The following is a 15,999-nucleotide window of genomic DNA, read 5'->3' as shown; positions in this document are numbered from 1 at the left end:
CTGCTCAATTTAAAAATTTGAAATTCCGGGGCGCCTGGGTGGCTTAGTCGGTTAAGCGTCCGACTTTCGCTTAGGTCATGATCTGGCGGTTTGTGGGTTCGAGCCCCGCGTCGGGCTCTGTGCTGACTGCCGGCTCAGAGCCTGGAGCCTATTTCGGAGTCTTTGTTTCCCTCTCTCTCTGACCCTCCCCTGCTCACGCTGTCTCTCTCTCTCTCTCTCCTAGAAATAAATAAAGCATGAAAAAAATTTTTTTTAAATAAAAAATAAAAAAAAATATTTGAAATTCCTTCTGAAAAATTCACCATGTTTATTTACCTATGAGCATGTCTTCAATTTGCATTAAACAAAATAAAATTAAGTTAATTTATATGATTATTTCCTCAAAGATAACGTCATATTTAACAAAACTTCATATTATGCAAAATTATAAGAAAAAAATAAAAATTGCATAGTCCTAGTCTTCCATCTCCCGGAAACCTAGACTGCATAAGTACTCTGAACTTTATTTTTATTTTCTTTCTTTCTTTCTATCATCTATCATCTATCTATCTATCTATCTATCTATCTATCTATCTACCTACCTACCTACCTACCTATCTTTCTATCTATCTCCTCAAATATATCCTTTAAGTTGGAGTAAGAGTATAGAGTGACGGGGCACCTGGGTGGCTCAGTGGGTTAAGCATCCAACTTCTGCTCAGGTCATAATCTCATGGTTTGTGAGTTCAAGCCCCATGTTGGGCTCTATGATGACAGTTCAGAGACTGGAGCCAGCTTCAAATCTGTGTCTCACTCTTTCTCTGCAACTCCCCTTCTCACATCTGTTTCTCTCTCTCAAAAATAAGTAAACATTAAAAATTTTTTTAAATTGAAAGTGACAAAGCCACTATCAATTCCCCTATTTTTCCTGTTAAAGGACTCTTTAATTTTGGGAGATGGAAATTGATCTAACTAGGGGGGTGCCTGGATGGTTCAGGTGCTTCCAACTTCAGCTCAGGTCATGATCTCATCGTTATGATCTCACAGTTTGTGGGTTCGAGCCCCACATTGGGCTGTGTGCTGACAGTGTGAAGCCTGGCTGGGATTCTCTCTCTCTCTCTCTCTGCCCCTCCCTAACTCACACTTGCTCTCACTCTCAAAAAAAAAAAATAACATAAATAACTAATCTAACTAAAAATTCATATTTCCAGGCCACTAAGTTCCAGGGGCAGAGAGGTTGAGGGAAGGAGGAATGGAACATAATTCTAGCTAGTGACAAGTAGCAGAATATATTGGGTATTTCTGTAAAACCTTTGTTAAAAGTTGACAAATGTAGGGGACCCCTAGGTGTCTCAGTAGGTTAAGCGGTAGACTTCAGTTCAGGTCATGCTCTCACAGCTCATGAGTTTGAGCCCCACATGGGGCTCTGTGCTGACAGCTCACAGCCTCAGCCTGCTTCAGATTCTTTGTCTCCCTCTCTCTGTGCCTCTTCCCTGCTCACACTGTCTCTTTTTCTCTCAAAAATAAATAAACATTTTAAAAAATTTGACAAATGTAAATGTTGCTTTCTTCTTCTTCTTGCATTGAACATGGATATGATGGCTCAACCTACAGCAACCACCTTAGAATCATAAGGGAAGTACTAATAACCAAAATTATAATAAGGTAAATATTGACAGATTTTAAGAAAAATAATGAAATGCTAGGCAAATGCATATCATTAAATGACAAATTTTTTGGCAAGGAAACAATCACATTATATAGCAAAAGTTTTCAATGGTGTACAAAATATTCACAAATATAGCACCATTTTGTAAATATATGAAGAGGAAAGAAAAACATGTATAGAGTCTGGGTATTCACTGACAGTGGAATAAAAAATTAGGGATGATAAAAAAAATGGTTTATACCAGATGCAGACAATGATGGGGTTGTGTTCTCAATTATACTACTGAAGAACAGTATTAAAGCTAACCAGAAGCTAATAAGGGGTTTATTATTAACATATTCCAGCTTGTTTTTCTGTTTGTTTTGTAGAAATAATGTTTGCAAAGGATTAGAAAACCTGGAAAATATGAATATAATAGAAATGTCATTTTTAATCATTTCACCACTTCCCCCCCATTTTTGTCAAACCATTTCACATGAAGTGACTTAAAACAACAATTTATCATTGTTTTATTTTAGTGCTATGTGAGTCAAAAATATGAGAAGGCTTATCTCACCTCTTCCTTATCAGAGGCCTCTGCAGGGATAATATGAATGACTGGGGCTACTGGAGCTTCTCTGTCTCTCCCCCACACCCCTCATGGTCTCACCTTAAGCTTTTGTTTGGCCTGAACACAGAGTGGACTGACTTCTTAAATGAAACTCCAGGGATCTAAGAAAGTAAACAGAAGTAAAGAAAATAAAAAGAGAAAAGAAAAGAAAAAGCAAAGCAAAGAAAGGCACTAAATGAAACTGACACCCTTTTTTAAAACTTTTTTTTTTAATGTTTATTTTTGAGAGAGAGAGACAGAATGTGAGCAGAGGAGGGGCAGAGAGAGGGTTACACAGGATCCAAAGTGGGCTCCAGGCTCTGAGCTGTCAGCACAGAGCCCAGTGTGGTCTTAAACTCCTGAAAAGCTAGATCTTGACCTGAGCCGAAGTCAGAAGCTTAACAGGCTTAAGCACCCAGGCACCCCAGAAACTGACAAGCCTTTTAAAGGTTAGGTTCTAAACTGGTAAGCATCAGTTCTGTCATGCTCAAAACTTGGATTCAAGGGATGGATTACAGCCCCCATCTTTCAGAGGAAGGGATGTTAAAGATTTCCTGGCCATTTTTTAATCTGTCATAACTTTTATGTATGTGTTTATGTACTTGATTAAATGGCCAGATATCTTTCCATCAAACTGAAACTCAATATAGGTGAAGGAAAAAAATACAACTCTAAATAAAAAAATGAAACAGTGTATAATAAATTGTCAGATTAAGAAGATTAACAGGAAACAGTAAATATATTGGCTAACTTAACTGAAACATCCAGTCAGTTGTTAAGCAAGCTAGACATAGTGTTCCAAACAGATTCTGTCTCTTTCTTTCACCTGCTTTTTCACTATAGGAATGGCTTGAATTGACAGACTTTGTCATAAGATAATACCTACAGCAACAGTGCAGCTTGGAATAAAAGGGTGTCTGGTTACCGAGCCTGAGCCACATATCCACCCCTGTGGCTAGAGAGAAGGGCATGTAGCTTGATTGCCAGCTGCATTTGGTGGGAGAAATATATTCCTCAGAAGGATGCATCAGACATTAGTTATTATAAAAACAAATGTGTTTACTTACTTTAAAAGGAATATAGGTAATGATACTGCAATAATATTATCAATAATTTAAGAACTTTTTTTACCATCTACATGTGTTTCCTATTTGTATTCTGAATTAATAACTGCTATTAAATAGAATTATAGTTCCTTTAAATATAAGAAAATTAACAGTACTTATTGCATTTTAATAACAATAACTGTGACTTGAACACATGCCAGGGAATTATATCTCAAAATTTTAAATAGAGTGATAATTTTCAAAATACCATTAGAACTTGTTAAATACGTACAGAGAAGTAAACCGTAAGGACAGAGAATCACAGAGTACAAGGTATGTATCTCCCCATCTAAGCCTTAGCCCAGGTGGTCAGACAAACTACTTTTTTCTAGGTCTGCCTTAAAATAGTCTGTTACTGGAAGGTTAGACATCACTCAGTATCAACCATCACCATCAAGACCAACATCAAAGACAGCAGGAATGATTGTTGAAATGAAGGTCTTCTGATAGAATGAAACTTGCTGGGATATGGATTATTTTCAATATCTCCCCTGGATGGATAACTATAAAGTCCAAGTGTGGATCAGGATTCTGGGTCCAGTCCAATTAACATTTGTGTCACATTCATCTTTTCCTACATCAAGGAGACCTATGTGCTAGAGAATTTCCAGAAATATCTCTCATATGAAGGGAGGTCAAGAAATAATACGTGGTGTGTGTGAATTTGTCCCCATAGCCTATACATGGGTTTCTGTTTTAAGAATTTGACTGTTTTGATCAAACTCAAATTTAACAATACTAATGAGTATCACAATTTAAGTTTTTGTTAGTAGTTAGCACCTCATAAGTGGGACACTATGCTGTTAGGACGGTTCTAGAGAGAGAAAGAGTGAATTGTTACAATAGAAAAGAATAAAAAAGCAGTTCTAGGAAAGGAAGATAAGACACAACTGAACGAACATGTCATATATGGCATTACCCAGTTGAAAACAATCAATTGTCATTTAGATCAATGCTTTTCAAACTGTGCTACCAGTGATCGGGGCTCTTCAGCCATTGAGAGGAACCAAGAAAGAAGGTGCTGAGTGATTGGGATTTTTCACATACACTTCAAAGCTCAAAGCAAATCCATCTTCATCAAAAGATTTTTTTCTTTTTTTTTTTAATGTTTTATTTATCTCTAGGAGAGAGAGAGAGAGAGACAGCGTGAGCAGGGGAGGGTCAGAGAGAGAGGGAGACACAGACTCTGAAACAGGCTCCAGGCTCTGAGCTGGCAGTCAGCACAGAGCCCGACGCGGGGCTCGAACCCACGAACCGCGAGATCATGACCTTAGCGAAAGTCGGACACTTAACCGACTAAGCCACCCAGGAGCCCCGAAAATGATTTTTTTCATTAATGTACGTGGTTGGACTTCCACGAAGATTTTATTTGAAGGAAAGAGTCCATACATTTAAAAAATCTAGAAATTATTGAGCTGGACAAGTGGTCCCTTCAAACACTAATATGGATTTAGTCATAAATGTCATGTCATTGTACAAATATATATGTATTATAATGCATGTATTTCAGATAGAGATTTTTAAAGATGCGGCACCTGGGTGACTCAGTCGGTTAAGCGACCAACTTCCACTCAGGTCATGATCTCACGGTTTGTGGATTCAAGCTCCATGTCAGGATCTGTGCTGACAGCTCAGAGCCTGGAGCCTGCTTCAGATTCTGTGTCTCCCTCTCTCTCTGACCCTCCCCTGCTCGTGCTCTGTCTCTCTCTCTCTCAAAAATAAATAAACATTAAAAAAAGAATATATAATATATTTCAATTTTAATTATTAAATAAGGTTTTAGGCCTCATTAAAGTCTGGTATTACTAACACTTTAATGAAGGAATTGTGAAAAAAAAAGAAATGCGATTGATAATGCATCTCTATATTTGATGATTTTTATTTAGATATTTGTGGTTTAGCAATTTATGAACCTTATTTAATATAACTGTTTCACAACTATGTTTTAATAACTGTCACACCTGAAAAATATACCATGAAATATGTATAGATCTAAAAAGAAGAAGGCTGTTAGTAGGTGCGATGACCTTATGCTGGTCAGCATATTTAACTCAAACGACCACGTGTTCACAGATTTTTATTGAAATGTTGCTAATAAATACTTGAGAACTAATGGAATGTTTTTTTAATTGTTAGTAAATCTCTCCTGATTTTTTCATTTAGATTTTAAAGAGATAAGACATTTATATATTTATATATTTTTTTAAAGTTTATTTATTTATTCTGAGAGAAAGAGTACACAAACAGGGGAGAGAGAGAGAGAGAGAGAGAGAGAGGGAATCCCAAGCAGGCTCCACACTCACAGTGCATAGCCAGATGTGGGGCTCGAACTCATGAACCGTGAGACCATGACCTCAGCCAAGATCAAGAGTCACACACTTTACTGACTGGGCCACCCAGGTGCCCCAACACATTTATATTTTCAATAATCTTTTTATTTTTGTGTGCACTATATAAAAAAATCACTAAAAGTATTACTAACCTTATTATGACAATGAAAATCACCTAACCGACACAACTCCAAACAGCTGTTTTCAAAATGACACTGTCCACAGCACAAGTTTCTTTTGAAGAGCATTAACTTTCTTGCTCATTGTAAAAAAGGTCACTTGTATGTTGAAAGACCAGAACTTATGTAATTACAATTTTATAACAGCTCATCAATAGCTTATTACTGAGAGTCACTTGTCATTCAGCAGAATTTCAGCAAATATAGAGTGATTTTTTTTTGGTAAACGAATCTTTAATTTTGACAACTTCTTTTTTAGAGACTACATGGAGGTAACTAGTAAAATGTTGGTCTGTATAAGGTTTTTATGATAATTTATCTGGAGAGAAAATGTAATAAAATTTTATAATTCAAATATGTTTTATTATAATACTAACCTTATTTAGGATATGTTGGTATCCAAGTATAGTATACTGAATAAGCTGAAAGCTTACGCCCATGAAAGCCAAGTAACAAAGCCTCTGCCTCCCTGAGAACACACGCTTTATGAAATAAATGCGAGTTCCAACGTATTAAGTTGTAAAAACTAAATCCTCTCATGATTTAGGTAAAATTTAAATGAAGACATTCTAATATTTCGTCCTGTACTTTACACAAAACATATAATAAATACACTGATGTATATGCTTGGCACCATGTAGACGACAATATTCTGCCAACAATATATACCTTTTTGATTGCTGTTAGAATTCAGCCTGGATGCCATTACCAGCGAGAGTAAATCTCATTAAGTCCATGCTCAAAAACTTTATGTGCTCCCCTCGGCTACAGAAATGTGCAGATGACTCACCATGACAATCATGGCTTACTATTTTCATATCTAAATTGTCCTTTCCATGTGATCTTCCCCAGAAAAATGAATTCTATGCATCAGTCATATTGAGAGACTTTTAACTGGATATGGCGTGTGTTTTCCAACCTTAGGGCCTGTGCTATTTTAATTCCTTCTGCCTCTCTCTTACTATCTTTACTGCTTCTACAAAACCCTACTTCCCTTAAATTCACTGCGTCCATGACTTTTTTCTCATTTTCATTCCCCTGAACTGGAACTTTCTATGTGTACCTGTATGCACGTGGCTGTGTGTGTGTTTCATCAACACAGGTTATACTATCTTTCGTTTTATATGACTATGGGAATATGTCTTTTCTCTACTATTTCAAGAAGAGAACCATGACTTGCTCATGTTTATATTCTAATAGCCCTGATTGGCAGTAAGTAAGGAATAACTTGGCGATTTTTAAACTTACTTTCAGTCCAGGCTCAGGAACAATATTACACAGCTTTTCCATGTTACTTACTTTTTAATAAATTATTATTTTATATATTAATAATTATTGTGTATAATGTTAATATTGTTTTTATAACTTAAAATTGTGATTATTATTTTCCTAGATGAATTATACTAACATAAGAAACTATAAATACTTTAATGATAATGTAAGATCATAAAGGGAAAATGCATCAAAATCTTTAATAACAGAAGGAAATGATCAAGTATACTATTTATATACACAATGAGGGAAGCAACTTGTATCATAATTATTAAGCATTGATAAGTTCAGTGTCTAATTTTACTAGTTATCCAAGCATGTAGAATAAATAAACCCTGAACTTGACATTCCAGAGACCTACTTACAAAATCTTAGAAAATAATGTATGTTTAAAGCCATTTAATAAGCATTCAGCCACATCTCTCTTTTGAAGTAAGATTTTTCCAATTGGAGCAGTGAAAATGGTTTATGCTTTTATTTGCTGTGATAACCCCACACGTCAGAGTTATGGCATACAATTCCAGATAACACAAAATAGACTAGCTCTAGGGTATTTTTTTCTGATATACAATTTTTTGATTATAATAAATATTTCTTTATTAAAATCTCATGTTATCTGTTGATTGAAAGTACATTAGAGTAACAGCAGACACCGAAAGCACTGCTGTATATTTTAAATTGGGTTGTTACAAAATACTTCACTGACGTGAGTTTTAAATTTTAGAGAATTGCTTAAGAAACCCATTGAAAAAATAATCTTTAGAACAAGTCTGTCCTCAAGTGTCTCAGAATTTTTTATTAAATGGTACCTGTTATGGACTATTATTATTGTCTGTTGACTTACTATGTCTAAGGTCAGGAACTAACATTTTGAAAAGTGAAACACATGAATCGGAATGGAATGTTTGGCCTCAACAATAGAATGGAGTTCTCCTTGTCAAAAGTTATCAAAATGTTTAATTGACCAGAAAAAAAGTGGTTTGTTCAACGTGGGCGGTTGTGTCTTGGTTTCTTGAATCATTGGTGAGCATAAAATGAATGTTTAGTGGATTTACTGCTCGGCACAAAAGATCTGAGTCCTAAAATCACGGCTGTAACAAAATCTTCACCTCTCAACACTGAATGCACTTGTCTGAAAAAAGCGTATCCCTAGAACTATTACCAAATGTGTAAGAAGGCTTTCTAAAGCTGCTTTTAAGTGCCTATGTGTTGAAACTTACCAAAGTAATTTGTGGTTGAGGCAACTACTTTAGTTTCTCTTACTTCTTAAGACAAGATTAAATTGTACCAAATGAAAACAGTGAGCATATTATTCCCACTTTCCTATTCAAAATTTCCAAACATTTATAATGTGTGTAGACATTCTGCTCCAGTGGGAAATCTCAGAAAACTTTTCTTTGGCGTCCTTGGACTTTTTCATTTACTTATCTTTTAAATAAATGTCAGTTGAACGTGTGACATATTTAGCTACCGGGCTTAATTCTGAAGATAAGTCTCATGACCTACTTTCAAGGAACACCAGTCCTAGGGGAGGAGATCAGTGCAGTGATCACAAATATGTGCAGGGTACGTGAACAGGAAGAGGGGTCAGCTACTCCAGACTGAAATTGGTAAGAAGCTTCTCAAAGGAAGTGACAGGCTGAATTTCTGTAGACGAGCAAGGATTATTTACTTAGACTCAGGGAGAAGAGGATATTCCGGAAATAAAAGGCAGTAATGTATGAATCACTATACTGTACACTTGAAACTAATATTACACTGTATGTTAGTTAACTGAAATTTAAATAAAAACTTTTAAAAAGGGATAGTAAATGATAAAAAAAAAATGTTGCATGTTGTACCTGTGGGGAAGCCAATCTAAACTAATATGGATTCAGAAACATAAAATGCTAGTCACAGCATGACTAAAGATGTGACTGGGAAGGTTAGTCAGAGGGCACCTCATGGCCACCCTTGAATGTTATGTAAAGTGTTTTCTGAGTGGTAGAAAATCCTTGAAAATCATTGAGTGCTTTTAAATTGCACTTGAGAATGAAATGTTGTGCCTTTATAAACTGTGATTTGAGTGGAGAAAAGAAAAAGCAGAAAGACTACGAAACCAGAAAAATAAAAATAAGACCCTGTGGTTTTCTGTGTCTGGAAGGGCGTGTGTGTGTGTGTGTCTATTCCAAAGAACTAGTTGTTTAACAATTACGACCCCATGACTGGCTATGTCCCACTAGTGACCTTTCAAACACTGTATCACTGTAATCTTAGTAAATTTTCAGAAGTAAAAATAGACAATGTGTATTCAGTATTCAGAGTATTCAGAAAAATCTCTCTATGCTTCATAAAACTGTGTACATGCAGTATGAAATTAGTTGACATGTTGAAATCAGCAACTAATCTTTTAGCTAAACTAAAATACAAATAAGTTATTCAAAATTTAAGGGCTTGCATGTATAATCTGTAAAGTAATGTCTTTCTTTCTGGAAATTACTGCATTTAATAAGGACAGAAGTTATTCATGGTCATGCTTTTCTATCAAGGGACCCCTCCCCACCAGCCCTGTCATTTATGTCTCAATCCTGGAAACAAGTTTCTCTTTTTTTCCCAGAGGTTCTCTTATGTCACAACCACTTTCAGAAATCTCTGCATAAAAAAGTGTTATCAAGGAGGGAAAAAAAATGTCAGTGATCTGAAAGGCACATACAAAATCATACGCATGTATTTTGGTGTACATCAGTCATATAAATGTCTTAACACCTAAACTATTGAGGTATGGATCGGTAAACAATATTTAGCATTACATTTCATACTTTTTAAACTTTATATAAATTGTATCAGACCTAAGTACCCTTTGACAATTTACTTTTTTTCACTCATGTTTTGCAAGCTTTGTCTATGTTGATCTTGATCATCTCCCAATTTATTTACTCACTTTCCTGTTGATGAACATTTTGATTGATTCGAATATTTTCCTATTACAAACTATGCTAAAATTAAAATTTTTGTAGATGTTTTCTCATGCACATGTATGAGAATTTCTATATAGCTCACAGTAAAATGATTGTTGACTTGTAGGATATGCATGTCTTATATTTAGTGGCTGCTCTCCAAGAATTGTATCTAAGTAAAAAAAAATCCAAATGTTCTATCAAATGTCACATAATAATAGACCTAATAAGTATGCCAGTTTGTGGAGTACCATGTTACATGCTGTTAATATTTTATATTTTATCTCATTGAATTCTCAAGAAAGATCAGGCTTATTATCTTCCATTTATATGTGTGAAAATGAGGGCTCAGAGTGATGGGGCTGTGCGGGAGACTTCACTGTCTAAAATTTGTTGAGTCATGAATCAAATGTAAGTCTGAGATCCCAGGCCTCTTTCTTTTGTCTGGTTACCTAATTTGCCTTAACAGTCCCTATGCTAAGTATCTTTGGAGAAAAATGAAAGAGGAAAATCATCTGAAAATCTCACAAAGTACAAAATAGAGTACTAATATAGAAAATTATTTTGAGAAGATAATACTGGAGAGGCTCTCTTTAGTAATAGAAAGAGCACTGGTTTTCGAGTCAGACAGATCTTAATGAAATTTCCTGTTAGATGAACTGTGTGAATAAGGGAAAATTAGTCATTCTGGGCCTCAATGCTATCATCTACAGCATAGTGAGATTAAATATGAAATTGCCTCTAAGACCTCTAGTGCAGACTCAGGTAAGGGGTGCTCATTAACAGGTTAATATTATTGGTATTGCTAAAGATGAGCCAGAATTGTAAGTGAAGAGAATAAAAATATGAATATTGATTTCTTTTCTAAAAGCGACTTGCAATTAAACTCTACAGTAATACTTTCAGACATGGGAGTCACCCGAGTGACTCAACAGGTTAAGCTTCTGACTTCCACTGGGATCAGGAGCTCACAGGTCCTTAGTTCTAGCCCCGCATGGGGCTCTGTGCTGACAGCTCAGAACCTGGAGCCTGCTTTCAGATTCTGTGTCTTCCTCTCTCTCTGTCCCTCCCCCACTCACGCTCTGTCTCTCAGAAATAAATAAACATTAAAAAAATTTTTTTAGAAACCTTTCAGACATGGGTTTGACTTCAATAATCTTTCACTAAGAAATTCTTTTATTTTTTATGTTTTTAACAGAAAAGGTTTATTAGAAAATTTTCACTCTGGTGTAGCATGTGATGTGATACTACTATTTATTAAAACCCACTGGAAATAGGTTTGATTCCAAAGTGGTCCTTGGACAAAGTGTATAAAAAGCAATTTCAGGGGTAATCTGTGCTCTGTTCGTTGACATGTCAAAGTATCCCACCAGTACCTATGGGTACCCATTTTAAAGATGGGGAAACTGAGGCACCAAAATGGCTATTGCACCAGTGGTTACACACAGTGCAGTGGTTGTAGAGGCTGCCTTTCTCTGCTTGGCCCAGGTGGGAGGTTAGGGGGGAGAGGCTGATGAAACGCTGAGGGCAAGTCTGTGTAGTGTCTTCCCCAATCTCTGAATCCAAGAAGGAAGGTGCTCAGGCAGAGACTAAAGAAGATGTTGCAGATAAAGGTAATGTAGTCGACCCACGGCCGCTCCTGAGCCTGGTACTCCTGCTGCAGCTGGTTGAGTCCCCACCAGAAGGCCTGCTGGCTTGCTCTGGGCCTGAATGATGGCATGCATAGCACATGGGTTCGTCTTTGCTGAGCACATAGTCCTGAAGAGAATGGTTCAGAATCACATTTGGCCACTTTTTCCAAGTCCACCGAGCCTGGATCTTCGAGTGTTGGGTTCAGCAGCTCCTGAGTCTCTGCATAAGAAGACTGGATTTTATGTTCTCTACCAGGTTCCCCCATGAGCACCCAGCCCTGGCAGCTCTTTACTAGAGTGGGACACTAAAGACAGCACCCACAGGACCCGCGCTGAGAGGGTGCCCAGAGTCCGCTCTGCACTCAGGGGGTGCGCCCCACCCTGCCTCGCCACCGCTTAGGTCTTTTCCCACTGCGGTGCTGGGCCTGTTTTACATGTTTTTGTTTTGTTTTCCGTTTAATTTATAAACTGAGGCTCAAAAAGGGAAAGAATAAGGAGATTTGAAAGGGATACAAAATTGACCAGCTCTAAATCACACGTAAAAAATAGTAAATTGTGACTAAAATGAACACAATGGCACTAACTCAAATTGTAATCAATTATTATAACTCTATACATGTGTGAATATTAAGGATATTGTTTTTTAAAATTAGTAAGATAAAAAATTCAGTATTTACAAAATATTAGATGAAGAACTATTGTTGCTTTATGTTAGCACATGCAAGATGAATTTATGGGATCGAATCATAAAAATGGAAACAGTATGGGAGAAGATAGGAAGTGGTTGTTGTAACTTAGTATCTTCTTCTGTCCCCCAAATGGATCTCAAAGGTTTAACATTCTGATACATGCTTTCACCAAGACCTCACAGCAATTAATCGTTCTTCTTTTTTAAAATTTTTAAATGTTTTATTTTTTTATTTCTGAGAGAGAGAGACAGTGTGAGCAAGGAAGGCTCAGAGAGAGAGGGAGACACAGAATCCAAAACAGGCTCCAGGCTCTGAGCTAGCTGTCAGCACAGAGCCCGACACTGGGCTCGAACCCAAACGTGAGATCATGACCTGAGCCGAAGTCGGACGCTTAACCGACTGAGCCACACAGGCGCCCCTAACCATTCTCGCCACAGGTAGTAACACTGTCACTTTCCCACAGACAACACTTCCTGGGTCATGTCAGTGTCCCCAAGCAAGACCAACATCATTTGATGGTTCTGTCTCCACTCGAAAGCAATGAACTGAGGATGAAGGCAAAGCTACTGTTGATAATTGGCAAGATATATTCAAGACTCAGAAACCTGCTTTCTGGATTAAGACATCCATCAGTGTCTCAACCCATCCTCCCCACTTGCCTCCCCTTAAAAAAAAAGTATCTGAAAGGCAAGAACTTTTTGAATCTTTGATATTTAGAAACTTACATAATTCACGAAAACATTTTAGTCTTTCCCCCTGATTTTTTAAATGAATTGGCACTGTAAGCCTGAAATTTTCACTTCATATAATTTTAATTTACTATTTTATATGATGTATTTCTATAGAAGAAATAAGAAAGCCCTAAAAATGATTAAATCTGTTCTATCTATGTAAATCATAAATCAAATGAACATAGTTTTATCCAATCCTTGAGTAGTATACAAGAGAAATTCATACCTGTGCCCTATCATAGTGAGCAATAACTGCATACACACATGCACACACACACAGATACATACATACACAAGGACAAACACACACATGACCATCTCCATGAGAACATAGAAAAAGGATTCAGAAGTATCATAAGGCAGAAAGTTTCTTTTCAGAGAAGGAATATATTTGAGTAATACTCTTGTTTAAATACCCTATTGTCATCTGTATTACTGGGTTTACTGAGAAGGTAAAATAGATTTCAGTATTTTCACCTAGTTTTAATAGCAGTAGTGCATATTATTTTTATGGAGTGTTATCATGCATAAAGTATCTTTACAAATGTCATTATTTGTGATCCTCACAACAACCTGGAAGTAGGCAGGGTAGAATTATTCTTCTTTCTCTGTTGATAATGAACCTGGGGTTTATACATTCATGTGGCTGGTAGGTAGTGGGCTGAAATAATGATCCAGCCCCTCTGATTATCATTCACTGCTCATTTTCCTTTATCCACTGTTCAACTACAGTGACCTTTCCAAATACTTCGTAAGTCAAAGTATGTAATATTTAAAAGAAGAAGAAAATTCATAATGTCAAAACAAGAATGTGTCAGATCCTGAATGAAACACCTGGATCCAAAGATGAGTGGAATAACATTCAAGTTTTCAGTAACTTTAAGGTCTAATAGAAGGGAAATAATATTTCAAGAATTACAACACAACATATTTAAGAAAATATCACTATATAGGATGTGTCTCGTAGTGGCAGGATGAGAATTGATGCATAATCAGAACTTAGACCATGGAAAGAATTAAATACCAATGCAAGAGATTTTTTTTTAGCTTACAGTAGTGTAATACAAATGAAATTTAAGTAAGACAGTAACAAAATAAGACTTGCATTTTGAAATTTCATATCAGCATTAATATAGAGAATATTAGAAAGATATGAAGAGAGAGTTCAGAGGTTATTTTAAAAATATAGAAGGCGAGGAGAAAAATTAAATAGATATGAAAAACACAAAAGGGGGATTTTATATAATATATAACCAATTAAATATTAGACATAATGAATGCTTCCAGATTATAAAGTGGATGAAGGTACCATTCAACTAAACATACTGTATGATAGAATACAAATTTCATGAGGGGATGTGAAGGAAAGATGTTTCACGGCATATGGTCACTCTGAGTTTGAAGGGCCATAGGGAAGTGAATCACAAACCCCCAAGAAAGCCTGAACTAGGGAGAGAATTATTACTGAAAGAATGGCTTTAATAGAAGTAATTGCAATCTGAAAATCAACAACTTTCTAGAGTTTTGGCTTTTTTGTTTTTTTTTGTTTGGTTGGTTTGTTTTTTTAAAGTCAGAATTGTAAGGAAGAACTTGATAAGTTCTTTATATATTTTGGATACTAACCTTTTATCTTCTTCCATTCCACAGGCTGCCTTTTAGTATTGTTGATTGTTTCCTTTGCTGCGGAGAAGCTTTTTCCCTTGATAAAGTCTCAATAGTTCATGTTTGCTTTTGTTTCTCTGAACTTCTACAATATGTTTAGTAAGAAGTTGCTCCATCCGAGGTCAAAGAGGTTGCTACCTGTCTTCTTAAGGATTTTGAGATCCTTTTCCATCTCACAGTTAGGTCTTTTATCCATTTTGGATTTATTTTTGTGTATGGTATAAGAAAGTGGTCTAGTTTCATTCTTTTGTGTGCCGCCATCCAGTTTTCCCAACATCATTTGTCAAAGAGGCTTTTTGGCATTGGATAATCTTTCCTGCTTTGTTGAAGATTAGTTGACCATATAGTTGTGGGTCCATTTCTGGGTATTCTATTCTGTTCACTGATTTACGTGTTTGCTTTTTGTGCCAATACCATACTGTCTTGATGACTCCAGCTTTATAATATAGCTTGACATCTGGAATCATGATACCTCCAGTTTTGTTTTTCTTTTTCAGGATTTCTTTAGCTATAGAAAGGGGTGTTTTCTGGTTCCATGCAAATTTTAGGATTGTTTACTCAATTTCCTCAAAGGATGCTTGTGGTATTTTGATAGCAAACTCAACACCCAAAAACTAAACCATTAAGAAATGGGGAGAAGACATGAATAGGCATTTTTCCAAGACATCCAGATGGCTAATAGACATAGGAAAGATGCTAAACATCACTCATTATGAGGAAAATACAAATAAAAACCTTGATGAGATACCATCGCACACCTGTCAGAATGGCTATAATTAACAACACAAGAAACAACAGATGTTAGCAAGGATGAGGAGAAAGGGAAACCCTTATGCACTGCTGGTGGGAATACAAATTGATGCAGCCACTCTGGAGAACAGTATGGAAGCTCCTCAAAAAACTAAGGGCACCTGGATGACTCAGTCGGTTAAGCATCTGACTTTGGCTCAGGTCATGATCTCATGGTTTGGAGATTCAAAACCTGCATCAGGCTCTGTGCTGACAGCTAGCTGAGAGCCTGGAGCCTGTTTCAAATTCTGTGTCTTCCTCTCCCTCTGACTCTCCCCTGCTCTCTCTCTCTCTCTCTTTCTCTCTCTCTCAGAAGTAAATAAAACATTAAAAAAATTAGAAAACAAAAACTAAAAATAAAACTATCTTATAACCCAGCAACTACACTGCTCAGTATTTACCCAAAGGATACAAAAATACAGATTCAAAGGATACAT

Source organism: Hyaena hyaena, unplaced genomic scaffold (assembly GCF_003009895.1).
Source record: "Hyaena hyaena isolate Hyena2069 unplaced genomic scaffold, ASM300989v1 scaffold_324, whole genome shotgun sequence".
NCBI lineage: Eukaryota > Metazoa > Chordata > Mammalia > Carnivora > Hyaenidae > Hyaena > Hyaena hyaena.
This window is presented reverse-complemented; position numbering follows the sequence as displayed.